General features: G+C 47.1%; 1 long non-coding RNA gene across 1 annotated transcript; it reads right to left on the reverse strand.

Annotated features, from left to right (window-relative positions):
• Positions 1-1,790: 1,790 nt before the first annotated feature.
• LOC127910860 (uncharacterized) lies at positions 1,791-2,730 on the reverse strand. Its single transcript, XR_008076465.1, has 3 exons — positions 2,683-2,730; positions 2,202-2,345; positions 1,791-1,959 (listed from the first exon to the last, which is right to left on the reverse strand). It is a non-coding gene; the product is annotated as an uncharacterized LOC127910860 (long non-coding RNA).
• Between the last annotated feature and the right edge of the window lie 2,901 nt (positions 2,731-5,631).

A 5,631-nucleotide genomic window follows, 5' to 3' on the forward strand; every position in this document is an offset into this window, starting at 1 on the left:
CAAGTGTTACGGGACTCGTCTGAAGATAACTGGTCCCGTTTTTTTTTTTAAATGTATGGAAGTATGGAGGTTGTTTTATGTGTAAAATATTTCCTGATCTTTCTTATATCTCCTATATATATAGGACAACAGACTCTTTAAAACCTTGTTTCTTATCATTTCTGTTTTTGACTGCCCTTTTGCCATTCAGTGTGTTTCTATGGGCCAAATTCAATAAATTAAACATTTATACCTCATTTATACCTCAAAGGGGTCTTACAGTTGTTTTTAGACTAAAACTAGGCTCATTCTGGGTCTGGGAAAACATCCCTAAATCCATTAGCTGCAACAGAAAATATTAGGAGACACCTTAGGAAACATTATAGGAGACACCCTAGGAGACATCATAGGAGACACCCTAGGAGACATCATAGGAGACACCCTAGGAGAGACCCTAGGAGACATTATAGGAGACACCCTAGGAGACACCCTAGGAAACATCATAGGAGACACACTAGGAGACACCCTAAGAGACACCATAGGAAACACCCTAGGAGACACCCTAGGAAACATTATAGGAGACACCCTAGGAGACACCCTAGGAGACACACTAGGAGACACCCTAGGAGACACACTAGGAAACACCCTAGGAGACACCCTAGGAAACATCATAGGAGACACCCTAGGAGACACCCTAGGAGACACCATAGGAGACACCCTAGGAGACACCCTAGGAAACATCATAGGAGACACACTAGGAGACACCCTAAGAGACACCATAGGAAACACCCTAGGAGACATCCTAGGAAACATTATAGGAGACACCATAGGAGACACCCTAGGAAACATCATAGGAGACACCCTAATTGACACCCTAATTGACACCCTAGGAGACACCCTAGGAGACACCCTAGGAGACACCCTAAGAGACACACTAGGAGACACCCTAAGAGACACCATAGGAAACACCCTAGGAGACACCCTAGGAAACATTATAGGAGACACCCTAGGAGACACCCTAGGAAACATCATAGGAGACACACTAGGAGACACCCTAGGAGACACCCTAGGAGACACACTAGGAGACGCCATCGGAAACACCCTAGGAGACACCCTAGGAAACATTATAGGAGACACCATAGGAGACACCCAAGGAAACACCCTAGGAGACTCCCTAGGAAACATCATAGGAGACACCCTAGGAAACATTATAGGAGACACCATAGGAGACATTCTAGGAAACATTATAGGAGACATCATAGGAGACACCCTAGGAAACACCCTAGGAGACTCCCTAGGAAACATCATAGGAGACACCCTAGGAGACACCCTAGGAAACATCATAGGAGACACCCTAGGAGACACCCTAGGAGACACACTAGGAGACACCCTAGGAGACACCATAGGAGACACCCTAGGAGACACCATAGGAGACACCCTAGGAGACACCATAGGAGACACCCTAGGAGACACCATAGGAGACACCCTAGGAGACTCCCTAGGAAACATCATAGGAGACACCCTAGGAGACACCCTAGGAAACATCATAGGAGACACCCTAGGAGACACCGCACCGTGGAAACGCTTTCAACACCTTGTAGAGTCAACATGGACCAGCATCCCTGTGGAACGCTTTCCAACACCTTGTAGAGTCAACATGGGCCAGCATCCCTGTGGAACGCTTTCAACACCTTGTAGAGTCAACATGGGCCAGCATCCCTGTGGAACGCTTTCAACACCTTGTAGAGTCAACATGGACCAGCATCCCTGTGGAAACGCGTTCCACACCTTGTAGAGTCAACATGGACCAGCATCCCTGTGGAACGCTTTCAACACCTTGTAGAGTCAACATGGGCCAGCATCCCTGTGGAACGCTTTCAACACCTTGTAGAGTCAACACGGGCCAGCATCCCTGTGGAACGCTTTCAACACCTTGTAGAGTCAACACGGGCCAGCATCCCTGTGGAACGCTTTCAACACCTTGTAGAGTCAACATGGGCCAGCATCCCTGTGGAACGCTTTCCAACACCTTGTAGAGTCAACATGGGCCAGCATCCCTGTGGAACGCTTTCAACACCTTGTAGAGTCAACATGGACCAGCATCCCTGTGGAACACTTTCAACACCTTGTAGAGTCAACATGGACCAGCATCCCTGTGGAACACTTTCAACACCTTGTAGAGTCAACACTGGCCAGCATCCCTGTGAAAACGCTTTCAACACCTTGTAGAGTCAACATGGACCAGCATCCCTGTGGAACGCTTTCAACACCTTGTAGAGTCAACATGGACCAGCATCCCTGTGGAACGCTTTAGACACCTTGTAGAGTCAACATGGGCCAGCATCCCTGTGGAACGCTTTCAACACCTTGTAGAGTCAACATGGGCCAGCATCCCTGTGGAACGCTTTCAACACCTTGTAGAGTCAACATGGGCCAGCATCCCTGTGGAACGCTTTCAACACCTTGTAGAGTCAACATGGGCCAGCATCCCTGTGGAACGCTTTCAACACCTTGTAGAGTCAACATGGACCAGCATCCCTGTGGAACGCTTTCCAACACCTTGTAGAGTCAACATGGACCAGCATCCCTGTGGAACGCTTTCAACATCTTGTAGAGTCAACATGGACCAGCATCCATGTGGAACCTTTTCAACACCTTGTAGAGTCAACATGGGCCAGCATCCCTGTGGAACGCTTTAGACACCTTGTAGAGTCAACATGGACCAGCATCCCTGTGGAACGCTTTCAACACCTTGTAGAGTCAACATGGACCAGCATCCCTGTGGAACGCTTTCGACACCTTGTAGAGTCAACACGGGCCAGCATCCCTGTGGAATGCTTTCGACACCTTGTAGAGTCAACACGGGCCAGCATCCCTGTGGAACGCTTTCAACACCTTGTAGAGTCAACATGGACCATTTTTTTGAACGGAGCATGCTTATCCAAAATGGTGAGGAAGTTACTTTTAAAGAATGACCAGGCATCCTCAACTGACGGGATGAGGTCAATGTCCTTCCAGGACACGGGCCAGGTCGATTAGAAAGGCCTGCTCACAGAAGTGTTTTAGGGAGCGTTTGACAGTGATGAGGGTGGTCGTTTGACTGCGGCTCGGTGGCGGATACAGGCGATGAGGCAGTGATCGCTGAGATCCTGGTTGAAGACAGCGGAGGTATATTTGGAGGGCCAGTTGGTCAGGATGACGTCTATGAGGGTGCCCTTGTTTACAGAGTTAGGGTTGTACCTGGTGGGTTCCTTGATGATTTGAGTGAGATTGAGGGCATCTAGCTTAGATTGTAGGACTGCCGGGGTGTTAAGCATATCCCAGTTTAGGTCACCTAACAGAACAAACTCTGAAGCTAGATGGGGGCGATCAATTCACAAATGGTGTCCAGGGCACAGCTGGGAGCTGACGGGGGTCGGTAGCAGGCGGCAACAGTGAGAGACTTGTTTCTGGAGAGAGTAATTTTCAAAATTAGTAGTTCAAACTGTTTGGGTATATAGTGCACTACTTTAGACCAGAGTCCTATGGAACCCTATTCCCTATATAGTGCACTACTTTAGACCAGAGTCCTATGGAACCCTATTCCCTATATATAGTGCACTACTTTAGACCAGAGTCCTATGGAACCCTATTCCCTATATATAGTGCACTACTTTAGACCAGAGTCCTATGGGTTCCCTTTCAGAACCCAGCCAGTGTTCATTGTGTGACTGTTTTCTCTAGTCAGTTATGTTGTAATTCTGCTATGCTGAGTTATAGTGTGGTCTAGGTGGAAGCAGGCTGGCCCCTTTAGACACACCTGTTTTCTCTAGTCAGTTATGTTGTAATTCTGCTATGCTGAGTTATAGTGTGGTCTAGGTGGAAGCAGGCTGGCCCCTTTAGACACACCTGTTTTCTCTAGTCAGTTATGTTGTAATTCTGCTATGCTGAGTTATAGTGTGGTCTAGGTGGAAGCAGGCGGGCCCCTTTAGACACACCTGTTTTCTCTAGTCAGTTATGTTGTAATTCTGCTATGCTGAGTTATAGTGTGGTCTAGGTGGAAGCAGGCTGGCCCCTTTAGACACACCTGTTTTCTCTAGTCAGTTATGTTGTAATTCTGCTATGCTGAGTTATAGTGTGGTCTAGGTGGAAGCAGGCTGGCCCCTTTAGACACACCTGTTTTCTCTAGTCAGTTATGTTGTAATTCTGCTATGCTGAGTTATAGTGTGGTCTAGGTGGAAGCAGGCTGGCCCCTTTAGACACACCTGTTTTCTCTAGTCAGTTATGTTGTAATTCTGCTATGCTGAGTTATAGTGTGGTCTAGGTGGAAGCAGGCTGGCCCCTTTAGACACACCTGTTTTCTCTAGTCAGTTATGTTGTAATTCTGCTATGCTGAGTTATAGTGTGGTCTAGGTGGAAGCAGGCTGGCCCCTTTAAACACACCTGTTTTCTCTAGTCAGTTATGTTGTAATTCTGCTATGCTGAGTTATAGTGTGGTCTAGGTGGAAGCAGGCTGGCCCCTTTAGACACACCTGTTTTCTCTAGTCAGTTATGTTGTAATTCTGCTATGCTGAGTTATAGTGTGGTCTAGGTGGAAGCAGGCTGGCCCCTTTAAACACACCTGTTTTCTCTAGTCAGTTATGTTGTAATTCTGCTATGCTGAGTTATAGTGTGGTCTAGGTGGAAGCAGGCTGGCCCCTTTAAACACACCTGTTTTCTCTAGTCAGTTATGTTGTAATTCTGCTATGCTGAGTTATAGTGTGGTCTAGGTGGAAGCAGGCTGGCCCCTTTAGACACACCTGTTTTCTCTAGTCAGTTATGTTGTAATTCTGCTATGCTGAGTTATAGTGTGGTCTAGGTGGGAAGCAGGCTGGCCCCTTTAGACACACCTGTTTTCTCTAGTCAGTTATGTTGTAATTCTGCTATGCTGAGTTATAGTGTGGTCTAGGTGGAAGCAGGCTGGCCCCTTTAAACACACCTGTTTTCTCTAGTCAGTTATGTTGTAATTCTGCTATGCTGAGTTATAGTGTGGTCTAGGTGGAAGCAGGCTGGCCCCTTTAAACACACCTGTTTTCTCTAGTCAGTTATGTTGTAATTCTGCTATGCTGAGTTATAGTGTGGTCTAGGTGGAAGCAGGCTGGCCCCTTTAAACACACCTGTTTTCTCTAGTCAGTTATGTTGTAATTCTGCTATGCTGAGTTATAGTGTGGTCTAGGTGGAAGCAGGCTGGCCCCTTTAGACACACCTGTTTTCTCTAGTCAGTTATGTTGTAATTCTGCTATGCTGAGTTATAGTTGGTCTAGGTGGAAGCAGGCTGGCCCCTTTAGACACACCTGTTTTCTCTAGTCAGTTATGTTGTCTGCTATGCTGAGTTATAGTGTGGTCTAGGTGGAAGCAGGCTGGCCCCTTTAGACACACCTGTTTTCTCTAGTCAGTTATGTTGTAATTCTGCTATGCTGAGTTATAGTGTGGTCTAGGTGGAAGCAGGCTGGCCCCTTTAGACACACCTGTTTTCTCTAGTCAGTTATGTTGTAATTCTGCTATGCTGAGTTATAGTGTGGTCTAGGTGGAAGCAGGCTGGCCCCTTTAGACACACCTGTTTTCTCTAGTCAGTTATGTTGTAATTCTGCTATGCTGAGTTATAGTGTGGTCTAGGTGGAAGCAGGCTGGCCC

This window comes from Oncorhynchus keta, chromosome 23, assembly GCF_023373465.1.
Source record: "Oncorhynchus keta strain PuntledgeMale-10-30-2019 chromosome 23, Oket_V2, whole genome shotgun sequence".
Classification (NCBI taxonomy): domain Eukaryota; kingdom Metazoa; phylum Chordata; class Actinopteri; order Salmoniformes; family Salmonidae; genus Oncorhynchus; species Oncorhynchus keta.